General features: G+C 42.8%; 1 protein-coding gene across 2 annotated transcripts in view; it reads left to right on the top strand.

The window, feature by feature from the left end:
- The first annotated feature begins 215 nt into the window (after positions 1 to 215).
- The window catches only part of Daam1 (dishevelled associated activator of morphogenesis 1), a 169260-nt gene continuing 156346 nt past the window's right edge, over positions 216 to 13129 (top strand). For both annotated transcript variants that reach the window (XM_070032563.1, XM_070032554.1), the window contains exon 1: positions 216 to 323. The gene's annotated coding sequence lies outside the window, so the exon portion shown is untranslated. The remainder of the gene's footprint in view (positions 324 to 13129) is intronic.

Genomic DNA, 13129 nt, shown 5'->3' with positions numbered 1-13129 from the left:
GGGCGGGTCCCATCGGGGGCGGGACCAGAGGGCGGGGACAGAGAGGAAGAGGGTCATGTCGGGAAATGTAGTTTACATGAGTTCAGGTAGCAAGGCTATGTGAGCCTTCTCCGGTGGGATTGGGCATACAACTCCCAGAAGTCTGTGGGCCGGGCCGGGGAGTCCATGCGCAGTGGGCGCAGCATTGTATCCTATCAGGCGAGGAGAGGGTGATGTCACCTGCGAGTTGGTAACCTACGAGCGGCAGCGAAGGAAACTGTTTAACCGGATCCCATTGTACCCGGAGCCCAGAGCCGCCTTTCCAGCATGCAGGGGCTGCTCAGGTAAGGGGGACTCGCCGTTCTCGCCCGCCACGCTCATTCATTAGGTGGCACCGCGCGGTGGAGCGGGGGTGGGCGTGCTCCTTCCCGGGCCCGGCTTCGGATTCGCGGCGCGCCCTCCCTCTGCCTTCCCCGGAGCTCCGGGGCCAGTAGGTAAATACGAAACTCGTCCTTCAGGTTGGGTCTGGATGGGAACGGCACCGAGACAGCTCCCAGCTGCCAAACCAGGGTTTGGAAAATGGCTGCAGCGCGGCGGCCAACGAGGGAATCCCCGAGGAAGGCGCCTCGGAGAACCCGGGTCCCTCCCTCCTTTCTTCCCGAGGCGCGGGGACCGCGGGGGGCGCGGGCCCGGGACCCCTCGCCCCCCGGCTCGCGGCGGCGGTCGGAGGCTCCCGGGGATCGTAACCTCGGCGAGGGGCTGTGAGCTCTGCCACTTGCGGTCGGGAGCTCCTCCTGGACCGGTGGTGCCGAGAGGCTGGACCCGGAGGCAGCGACGGGGAAGGAGGGACGCGTGTCCCCGGTGGAGCGGAGCCCCGCCATCCCTGACACCCTCGCTGCACGACCCACTCGGAAGGGAGGGAGTGGCAGTAATTCAGGCAGAGCCTGAGCGTAAGGTTTCTCGAGGGAAGGGGGAACCTCGGGCCTGGCGGAGGGAGCGAGGTAGACGGGCGGGCAGCGGCCAGCGGAGGCTGCGCTCCTGCCCGCGTCCTTCTCCGGACGCATCGCCGTCTTTCCTGTACGCCGGGGCTCGCTCGCCAAAGGGCATCTGGGTTGGGGCGACCGGTTGCCCCTAAAGAGGGGGTTGGGTGGGGTGGGCATGTCGGATAATCTAATGATAAGGTTCGCTGTGGGGCCAGGAGGGCTGGATAATCGGGTTGACCCAGCTGGTGCCAAAAGCCTACTACTGTGCGCGATCGGCTAGCCCTCTGCCTGGAGACGTGCGCGAGGCCGGGCTTGGTGACCACTCTCTTTTTAAGTCCCCAAGATTTTCATTTCCTTTTTTTTTTTTTTTTTTTTTTGGACCTTCCTTCGTTCGTTTACTCACTCATTCACCCACCCCTGTTCAGGTCTCAAGTTGCTCACAGCTTGGGTTTGGGGGGGGGTGTTCTGTTCCTCTCCCCCACCCTCCTCCCCCTCCCCCCACCCCGACCCCCTCCCCGCGAAGTGGTTTAGCGCGCTTAGGAGTGGATTCCCGGGCTCCGTTTCCCCTCCCCCACGGCAACCTCAGAGAGAACACGGAGAGCAAATGCCACCCGTGACCGTTTTGCTCTCATTGAACTGGTAGTGCCTGGAGATTGAGCACGACCCAGTGAATGGAAAGCCGAGTTTGCCTGCAAGACGAATCCGGTTGCCATGGCGACTGCTGCCTCCGGAATCTTAACTGTTCTCACTGCTGTTTCGATTCGTCGTGGCTCTGCGGGCAGCTGGGAGGGCGTGGCCGGTGGGTGTGGTCAAACGTTCGCCCTCGGCCCAGCTGCTCTCCCCACCTCACCCCTGTCCCAGCCCCAGCCTCCTGCTCCCCATTCTCTTGTAAATAGCTTGGACCCCGTTCTTGGATCATTCTCACTCTCACTTTGCCAATACCTCATCTCTCCACCTCCCTTTCCAAAGCGGGGCTTTTTTTTTTTCCTGAGGCAAACTCCCGAAAGTTACAATTCAAAACAGCTTCTTTTCCGCTTTCAGGCTCTGTGCATCCTCCCCCCGCCCCCCCCCCCCCCCGTAACCTAGTAACTAAGTAGTGTTGTAGTCTGCTTTCTGCTTTCTTAAAATGACACTCGCAGTAGACTGCATAAAGTGAGCTCCCTGGACACCAGCAAAGATTCCCAATTTGCCCTATGTGCTTTTACTTGGAAGTGGTGGCAGAAGGGGGAGAATCTATACCTGAATTTTTGGAAGTTACTGCTATCCCTTGTGGGTTTCTTAACATCTGAACGATCCACTCCTTATGAGTAAAAAACACATGACCAAGACTAGGAGGAGCCTTGGTCCTACTCTGGCTCTGTAATTACTAGCTATACTGCTCCGAGGTTAACCTGTTCTACCTTTGGGACCTCTGGCTCGTCGGTAACATGGGGAGGGGGGCATAGAGAGCCAAAGTTGATGGTAGGTATAAAATGTTGTGCCTCATGGTCCTCCTATTCTCCCCAAAGTAATCGAGGGATGAAGGCTTAAACATAGAGTTCTGAACTTTCTGACATTGTAACATGGTGCTATCATTTCTGAGGGTCTCTTGTATCACAATATAGCTTGGTTCTTGTCAAAGTGGGCCAGACAGTTGTATTACTATTGACGCTACTGGCTCAGACTTTATATTGCTACTACTGTTATGCCACTCTCTGACTTCTAAATATATTTTAGTCTTCAAATTTTGGGGGGTTTGGGGATTTGGAGAGTCTTGATGAATTTGTAGCTTGATTACATTAGGTGTAATTACAAAGAGTTTCTTTCCTTGCATTTTATCAGGTACATTATTTCACATAGGGAGTGTGTGCATGTGTCTGTCTGTGTATTGCATATACATTCATGTGCATATACATTCAAATGCTTGGGAAATGCTGTGTACCAGGTGACTGACCTCATCATCGTAAGTAGGTGATTGTGTCCCTATGAGGAAGTAAGGCCAGAAATTGTCTCTTACTTTTAATTTTTGTCCTAGAACTGATCATCAAGAGAAAAATGTTCACTTGTATTCCCTACTAGATTATAAACTCTTTGAGGGCAGAGTCTTTATTTTTTGTTTTCTGTTTTGCAGCATTTAGAGTAGTGTTTGTCCATTTGGAGGGACTTCAATTGTTTAATAGGTACTAAGTATAGAACTGAACGAATGCCCAAGGTCTACATTTTTTTCTCTGATAGTTATTTTTTTTAATATTCTCCCCCCTTACAGGTTTTCTGCCAAGTGTTTTCACTCTTGTCATAAGCCAATACTCAAAGGTCTTGCAGGTGTTTGAAATGAGTTAATAGTTATTTACTTTTGGAATACACCCACCCACATAGACTTATTATTATTATTATTATTTTATTTGGTTTTAATTTATTACACCAAACCAGATACCTTTCCTAGAAGGTGTATGACAGGAGACTGGGGATAATACTAAGGCTTTTACCAGGCCACCATTGGCATCAGAATGGTTCTCTCAAGTGAGGCAGTTATTCTATCAACAGGATCAGTTGTTCCAGTCTAGCTGATAGGAGGGAGGAACATTTGTCTAATATTTGTAACATCTTGTTACCATCCAGCAGTTTCTGTGAGGTTTCAAAAGTGTAAATTAGTGGGAAGTGTCACAGTGAAGGGGCATGGTAGATCACATCCTTTGGTGGAATTTGAATCCTGGCTTTCTTTGAATAGTTCTGGGTGTTAAGAATGAGTGTCTGTGTGTGGTTTTATTTGAGCTACTTTTGTTTAAAAGGCTGCTTTTAGTTTGTACTGTGGTTCTTAGAACAAATACCATGTTTACAAACAAGATGGTGAAGACTGAAAATGTTTCATCTGCGTATTTTGGTTATAGATTTGGCTTGAGAATCTTGAGTTCTTGTGTGAAAACTCTTAAAAGTTACAGCTGTTGGATAAAAGGAAATAAGCTTTTCTAACAAAGTTTGGTACTACTGAGGTCAGTAAGTATTTGGCTCAGGAAAGAATCAGTGGAGCTTGTCACTGCTGTGGGGCTGTCCCTGGTTTTGAGGTGTGCTCTGTTGTTTTCAAGTGTTAAGTCCAAAGTGCAGTTAACATGGACTGGTGCTTGTAGCTCATGCCTGTAATCCTAGCTACTTGAGAGGCTGAATGTTGAAGGTTTGAAGGTTTGAAGTGAAGCCATCTGGGACAGGAATGTCCATGAGACACTTTTCTCAAGGTATGCAGCAAAAATGCAGGAAGAGGAGCTGTTGCTCAAGTGGCAGAGCACTCGTTAGTCCCGAGTGAAAAATCTAAATGATAATGTGCAAGCCCAGGTTCATACGTGTGTGCATGTGCACCCATACATACAGACACAACAAAACAATTATGAAGTAAAGCAACTGTACCATCTTTGGTTAGCAAACTTGTCTTCTTTATTGGAGATTTCAGAAAAAATGAAAATGATTTTTCCTCTTTTAATGAACAATGTAAACTATTGTCACTTACTCTGGTATTAACAATTTCTTACTTGGTAATGGAAGAAACCTTCTAGGTTAAAATCTATATCAAATACATCTGTTTTTAGTGGTTTCTCTGACAGCTCAGGAGTTTAGAGGCTGATTGCACAGGTACTATTTAAGAACATGTTGTGGTGTGTGGATGGGAGTAAGTCTGATTGGCAGAGCATGCTGAAGCAGGCTATTATGAAGTTATGTTTACTTAGCAAGTGCACAGTCTTTCATGGAGGTTGTATTACTTATCATGGCCCAGGCTGCTGATAGAGACAGAAATGGAAGGATGGATGTGTTTTATCATGCACCCTCTCTCGGAGTGACCACCTCATTAGTATGCCATTGCACCTGAGGGACCACCTTATTAGTACCCCACTGAAATGGAAGGTGAAGATAAGAAGCAAGTTGATTTTGGTGACCTATTCCAGCAGATTCTTCCTGTAAGAATTTTTTGGGTGTCTTTTCCACTATTCCAGGAGAAAAGATCAGAGCTGATTTCAGAGTTTGAATTTAGTGTCTAGAAATGACTTGATGACAGGAACGTAGCAGCATGTGTCCAGAAACCTCCCAACCCTCCAAACCCAGTTAATCTGGGGTAAGTAAATTCACCCTCCGCTCTGGTGAAGCTTAGTTTCCTCACTGATAGTTAAGCTGGCTTTTGCCTCTCTCTGACTTCCTATTGCAGTGGCTCCTCTCATCTGGAATCTGCACTACAGCACTCCTGACTCTAAATTCTTGTGCTTTCAGATCCAGCTAAGATGCTGGAGTGTCCAGAAAGACTTTCCTGCTTTATCCCTCAGTTTTTACCCAACTTCCTCCTTAGAGCTCTTCCCCAACCACAGGACCAAGGGGAGTTAATGTGGTTTTAATAGCATATGTAAAGTGCTTATCTCATTGGGCTACGTCATTGATTCCTTACACAAATGTGGGGGCCACATATTATCACCATTTTACAGAAATGGATGAATAGGAGAGTCTGAGATCAGTCAGTCTGTAAGTACCAGAGGAGATCAGGGATCCAGGTAGTCTGGGTCTGTCCACACCACTCTTTTGCCTGGCCTTCAGTTCTCTGGCCTGTGTGTTATTTTTTTCCCATCCATTTTGTCTTGGGGGACCCACTCCTTCCTTTGCATCTCTCAGTTGTAAGACAGTGCTGGTTCATTATGTGTTGGGTTGATTGAGAGTAAAATTGCCTCTTTTTTTTGGGGGGGGGTCTGGTTGAGGGCCCGAACTCTGGGCCTGGGCACTGTCCCTCAGCTCTTCAGCTCAAGGCTAGCTCTCTACCACTTGAGCCCCAATGCCACTTCTGGCTTTTTTTTTCTGCTTATGTGGTGCTGAGGAATCGAACCCTGGGCCTCATGCATGCAAGGCAAGCGCGCTACCACTTAGCCACCTTCCCAGCCCCATAAAATTGCCTCTTAATGAGTTCTTAAGAATCTGCTTTTCTGGAAGAAAAATATTATATGTGATTAGAAATGTTGTTTTTAAGTGATGAAACTTTTGAACTCTCTTCTTTTTGCGGTGTGAAAGATATTATCCAATCTATTTGAAAAAGGACATGCCCTTATATTTCATCTCTAAGTCTGTCCTGCTATGGACTGTATTTGTTGAGATCCTTTTTTATTAGGTTTGACTCCTTGTGTACAGAAGCCTGTATACTTGTTAAGGACCTACAATATCTCTTTTCCTTCCTTTTCACGTAAATTGTAAAAGTTCTTTAGGAAAGAAATTAATAAAAATTGAGCAATAAGAATGTAATCTGATACTGGATATCTTTAGATATTAAAATGACCTTTTCTACCTTTCTGCCTCAAAAGAGAAACTTTCCTTATTACAGTGCAGCACTTTGGGTGTCAGATAAGCAATTATAATTCTTGTTAACCCATGGCTACCATTGTGAATTAAAGGTGGAAAACTAGGGAAGCAAGGTCAATTTCCAGTGTTGTTGGTGTGATTTCCTGACTTACAATAAATCCTTTCCTTTTGGCAAAACATTGAATATTGTGCCACTTTGACAATGTTTGGTGAAGACTGTTGGGTAAAACAGACACTGGCTAAATTAGGGATATAATAAGAAATCTGTGCCTTAATGGCATATTGTTAGGAAGGGAAAATGTAAATAAAAAGCTTGTTAGTCATTAGGCTACTCAGACCTAATATTCATTCTACAGTCGTTGATTTCAGAAGTTCCCCCCACCCCCCTCATTCATGTTATACTTCTTAAGTATGTCATTCACCTTTAGCAATAACCTGAACTCATTCTGTTCTATAAATTGCACCAGGATTGGAGTTTAAAGTTACGTGTATTTCTGCCAGGAACACAATTAGGGTCACCTATTAAACTGGTCTTTGTTCTTTTCATTTCTGAAGAACATACCCGCAGTGCAGCTGGCAAACATTGCCCAGCTTTGATAGACTTTTTGAATTTAGACTCATAAAACTAGGTAGCCTAGATTCTAGCTTTGGGCATTGTTAGGGTAATACAGATGGCCATCTTTTTTTTTTTTTTGAGACAGGCTCTTATATTCTGGCTGATTTGTTAGGATTGGCTTATTAGTAACTTACAAACCAGGTGAAGCACCCAGGATAGCTTCACTTTGTTTTGGAGTCACAAATTACATTTTTAAGCTTAGATTTATGTGTATATAATGTATATGTATGTATGTATGTATGTAACAATCCGTTACCAAGCTCATCATATTTTTGGCTTTCAAAAAAGGACTAGATAGTACATTGTGGATATGTCGGTTCTGCATAACAATTACAGGTCGGGGAATAAGAGTGTCATCAGTGAACCACTAAGTGTCTTAGTTTCTCCAGACCCTATAAACTAGAGGCAAGGCTTTGCTAGTGGATGGCCAAGGAATTACATGCCTCTGATAACTGTCCTATTTCAAAGACTGGGTCAGAACTAGGGACAGCTTTCTAAAACTTTTCCAATGCCCATAGTCTTCATCTTTCTTCTTTCTTGGAGGAATAGCTGAATATTTGGCTTTACTTTTCCATAAAGCTCAGATTTTTCACTTGAGGGGAATGGTGATCAGTGTTATTTACCAAATGAGATAGATTGTTCATTTGTACCTTGGCTTAAATGTTTTTTTTTTCATTGAGAATGGTCAAAGCAAAGCAGCGAAATGTCTTGACGTGGGTTAAGTTACAACCTGATGTTCTGTAACAGAAAAGTTAGATTAGGTCTCCTTCCAAGTCCTCAGAATTTATTACAAAGCTTATTGTAAGGAACTAAAGGAAAGGAAGTAAGTAACTTAAACCACTTGAAGAATCGTCTTGAATTCTCTACTCTTAAAGGCTGATGAAACTGTAGATACAGAAAATGTTGTATACTTCTATTCCAGGCAATCATTTAGTTACTTTATAAAACCATTTATGTTTTTTGCATTTTAAAGTTGCAAAAAAAAATAAAGTTGCAAAAATGCCATTATAGTTAATCCAATATTACTATGCCTTTACTGTATTTAATTTGGATGATGGTGATAAAAGAAACAACAAAACATTTCTATTTTTCTCCAGTCCCATTTGTGTGGCAATCAGGTTTGCATTAGATTCTTCACTTCCACCTTCCATAGCTCAGGACCAGTAGTAATTTGAACTAAGTGTCAAAAGGGTAAAGAACAGATAAATGCTTGAAACTTAAGCCAGTGACTGAGAGTGATGACAGTGTTTTCAGAGGTTTAAATGAACAAGCTTGCTTTTAATTTTGTATTTTTGCAATCAGGAATAGTGCCCCAGTTGCACTAGAAAAACTCTTAGGGCCCATTTAAGCCTTGAGCATCTCTGAGTGAGTACAACTTCTAACTCTATAAGTTCTAGGAACTGTGGTAAGAAACTGCTTTGCCTATGATAGTTTCTCCTTAAAGGGTTGCTTAAAAATGAAAGTAAACCACATATAAATAAATTTTCATTTGACTCAATTTCTTCTCATGTTGTGATTGAAATGACCTTTTATCCATTCCTAACCCTATTATGCTTCCTGGGCTGCAGTTTGTTAGTTATGTTCTCAGGGCCTTCCTGGGGGCAGATCACCCTGACTGTCTTTAGTTGCCACATCAACCAGGTTCTGGATTCGAGGAGCCACCACCACTGACCTTGGAAAGAAGGACTTCTTCCCTTAACATTTTGACTTAGAACAGGGTAAGTAACTGAGTGCTAGCAGAGAGGTTGTACCTCATGTATTAATTCTCCCTGGCTCAGTATATTTTTTGTATGCAAGAAGTTGAAGTATGTGGAAGGGAAGACTGAGGTAGTTATTGGGTTTCATTTATCTTATCATTTGTTTCCCTCAGGATTGCCTTTGTTTATACTGTCTCTTCAGGCCAAAAATTCCTCCTACAGAAAGCACGCATACACACAGGAATACTCAAATCGGGATTTCTTCCTTCTTACGTTTCCATTTGCTGATTTGGCTTTCTTGTCTATAGCCTGATCTGATATGAGGGCTGGGGTACTTAACCTTCCTTCCATGCTAATGTTGAGTGGGAAGGAGATTTCTTTTTCCTTTGTCAGTTGGGGATTGAATGCCAGAACTCATATCTGCTAAGTAGATATTCTGCCACTCATGATTGGGAAAGAGTTTAACCGTGTAAGTTTGATATCTTCAATGGAATCTTGTTACCTGTGGGGCCGGTATAGAGGGAAAAACAAACCAAACAAGGCAGTTAATTTTAGGTTTAGATTTGGGTAATTGTGGTGATTCCTTTTAACTTCCTGGGTTCTTTTTTGCTTACCTCCAAAGCAAAGTAAGTATACATATTATAAGACATCTTCTGAGTAAAAGCAAAAAATTTAAGAGAGTAGTGTCACGTTCAAATAGTGAAATAACCTACACACATGACTTTGTGTAGTGTTGATCCACTGGTTTTATCTAAATGGAGATCAGTGGAGGAAACTGTTTTTCCCATTCAGATTTTCCAGACTTGGCTCCTGCTACAATGGACCCTAAACCCTGGTCTTAGCTGGAGATAGTCAGTGTCTTCTGGTGGTTATTCCATTCTGTTTAAACTTGGTAAACTTTTTAGCATTTCATCACTAGTAGCGATCACCACATGCTGCATGTAGCCCAGACATGTTTTGTTTGGCCGGAATACTGTTATTTTTATTTTAAATAGAATGGTTTTAGTGAGCATTTATACTGATTTGTCACAGATCTCACCACACCCTGTGCCACATGCACAGCCACTTAGTTTGTGTGATAGGGCTTTGCTTTTTTGGTCTTTGAAGGCATTGAGTGCATAATTCTTATTTTAAACCAAATTAAATAGAATGAAAATCTCTGCAAAGGTTTACCTAGCAGGGCACTGGCAACCTGACCCATTCTTGTTCTAATCCTGGGTTTCTCAACCTCAGCACGATCGAAATTTGGGAGCAGATAGTTCTGTTGTGTGGGGCTATGTTGTGAACTGCAGGGTGGTTAGCAGCCTCCGGGGTTTCACTCCCCTTGTGGCAACCCCCAAACTCCACCGGACTTTGCCAAATGTTCCCTGGGGGCGGAGTTGCCCTGGTTGAGAGCCAGGTGACAGATTTTAGATGGCCTGAGAACTTTAAACATTAAACCAGGCTTGCATATCTAGGGGTAAATTGGATTTCATTTGGGAAACTGAACTACCCTGCTGTTTTTATTTATTTGGGCAGTTGGTTAGAGCAAAGAAAGGTCAGTGGATTAGACCCTTTGGGGTCACTTCTTCATTCTTCCATGACTGCAGCCTGGGAGGCCAGCCACATTTTAAGGACGTGTCCTTGGTCACAACAGGGGACCGTGTGAGACACTGATGCTGTGTTGGGGTAAGCCCACCAGAGCTAGTGGGTAAACAGCTTTGAAGCCCCTGGTCTGGGTTGGTAGGTCAGTAATGTTATCTCTGGGCAAGGAGGCTGAGGCTTCAGGGAAAGGAAAGACCAACTCTGTCATTATTGCCAAAGGCCCAAATGCTTTTAAAAAAAAAAAAAGCAATATGCTTTCAAAATGACAGCTTATCTCAGATCTGCACTGTGGGAAGAGCTCTGAAAAGGATTAACAGTGTGATGTTCCATTTTAATTTTTTCCTTTTCCAAACAAAAATGTCTTTTAAACTTGCCAGTAAAACTTGAGCTTTGGCAATAATCAAACTTACTTATTCATCAGTATACCTAGTGAACATGTTTTAAGGTTTTAATTAACCTATCCAAGTTCTTTATTTCTCTGAAACAACTAGTGGAAAGACCGTGCTTTGGGAATCAGCTTCAGTTAAAATATAACCCAAAATTTCTTAGAAATGGGGCCTTGAGGGGTTCTACTACCTTTCTCTGGCTGCTCTATCTGCTCTTTTGGTTTCCTATACTGGATGGATATCAGGATTTTCTTCGCTAGATTTAAGAAAGAAGTGCCTAGGGATGCTGATTTGGTATTGCTGGGGCCTCATGAAAATTCTCACCCCTCCTCCAATGTGATTCTAACATTTCAGAAGTCTGAAATTATAGGAAGACTAAAAGATCTTGGATATAGTTGTAAATGTTCACTTTTGTTTTCTTTCCCCCATTTTGTGTGAATATTTGTTTATTTTTGAATTTTGAACTTGTGAAAGGATCTTTTAGATATAAGATAATGTATGCCAATCCACTGGACCCAGTATTTCCAATCAGCTTGAAGTTTTACGATGTTTTGACTGGTTTAACTGGAAAACCTCTAGGTTACTCTTTCCAGAAGATGCCTCCCTAGGAGGAATTCAAGTACATTTTAACCTGTAATTTCAAAGAAAAAGCTAGAGAATTACCCAATCCCAAATTCTCAATGCTGCGATCTTCCTTGGGATACAAAGCAAGGGGAAGAGTCTCTTGGTCTTTTTGCAGAAAAGGATGTAGGTCATTGCACAGCTAACTCTCACTCTGTGAGCTTCCTGTCAGATTTGCCTTGGGTTTGTAAAGATAGAATGGGTTTGTTTGCTGTTTGCTTCCAGGGTCTGTGCCAGGTGCCACTAGCGCCACATATTTCCACAGAGAACCTTGATTTTGGCACAGAGTAGTGAAAACCCAAAGAGGAGAATAGAATAAAATGCCTTACTTATTTGGGTAGTACTGGACACTGATCTTCGGGCTTGCTAGGCAGGGCAGGCGCCACATCCCTAGCCCTTTTGCCACTTCTTTCCCTCTCCTTCCTCCCCTTCCTCTCCCCTTCCATCCCCCTCTTCTTTTTTCTCCCTTCTCCTTTTCTCTCTGGTGGTACTAGAGATTGAACTCAGGGCCTTGTGTTTGCTAGCCTGGTGTTCTACCACTTGAGCCATGCACCCAGTCATAGTTTGTTTTTGAGATAGTGTCATGCTTTTGCCCGAGCCAACTTCAGACCACAGTTCTCCTGCCTCTGCCTCCTTAGTATCATGGTGGGGGTCGCCATGCTTGGCCCAAGATAGCTAGAACGTCAAGCTCAAATTTTTAGCTAGCATAGCAGAAGCAATGAAGTGACTGTTTTTTTAGGAAAAATACACAGAGTAATTTGTGGAATATACTATAGTGCATGGAAGCAACACACTAAATGTCATTCATTTGTTCATTTGCCATGTAAAAACATTTTTGCTTTTTTTGGGTGTGGACATTTCAGAATACTGTTTTTAGAGAACATAAAACATCATTTCCCTCTTTTTCCTTGGGAGTACAGATGTCTTATTCTACTTAGTCAAGCTCAGATCATCTTTCTTTGGCATCTGAAATAAGCAGATTATTTGTGTAATAGAAAGGCGTCTCCTCAATGAAAGGCTTTCTACTTCTACTGCAAGTGGTTTCATGTTTTGCTTTTTTGGAGCATCTCCATTTTTACAAAGGAGTTTTTACAGCTTCTACAGTTGTAGAAGACAATATAAATCCCCTAACCAGTTTTTTTTCTTCAGTATTATGGTTATGGTTAAATTGTCTACCCTTAGTTCTTTTTTTTTTTTCCTTCTTCTTTTGTTCTTTAACTGCTACTTTTCAGTCTTGGATGGCCAAGGTTTTAGAAACAAGTTTCAAGAAATTTGTTAATCTGCCATGCTACTGAAGGAAAAGAAAAATGACAGTTAAAAAAGACAAAATAAGTGGAAAATAGTGAGCACTCCTATAATCTTAGCTAATCAGGAAGTAGACACAGGAGGATCAAAAGTTTGAGGTTGGCCTAGGCAAAGAGAGTGGCAAGACCCTGTCTCAGAAACAAAGGAAAAGGAAAAGAAAAGAAAAAAAAGAATAAGGGCTACAATGATAGATCAAGTTATAGAGAGTACTTGTTGAGAATGTTCAAATCCCTGGTTCAATTGTTAGTACCCAGAGAAAAAAGATGGAATAGGAAGATTCTTGGGGGGGGGGCTGATGAAAATGTTCTGGTTATAGGAGTAATACTTTATAAGTTACATACTGTTTATATGAATACATTTATATAATATAATCTTAAAGTTATTTTTAGAAAGGCTAAAAATAATCAGACTAAGTAGAACTTTAGAAAGAGATTCTTTTATGCCTGAGAGATTATTTTCTCATTAGTTATTTTACATACAGCTTTATTTTCCCCTAAGCAGATACAGAACATGGACAAAAAATAGTTGTCATTTAAAAAATATTACCTGAGATATAGAGAATTGGTTATAAAGAAATTTTGTGGCCAGGTGCTCATGACTCACCCCTGTAATCTTAGCTACCCAGGAGGCTGAGATCTGAGGATTGTAATTTGAAGCCAG

This window comes from Dipodomys merriami, unplaced genomic scaffold (assembly GCF_024711535.1).
Source record: "Dipodomys merriami isolate MVZ:Mamm:240054 unplaced genomic scaffold, mDipMer1.0.p SCAF_1, whole genome shotgun sequence".
Taxonomy (NCBI): domain Eukaryota; kingdom Metazoa; phylum Chordata; class Mammalia; order Rodentia; family Heteromyidae; genus Dipodomys; species Dipodomys merriami.
Note: the sequence above shows the minus strand (reverse complement) of the source record. Positions and strands in the feature narration are given on the sequence as shown.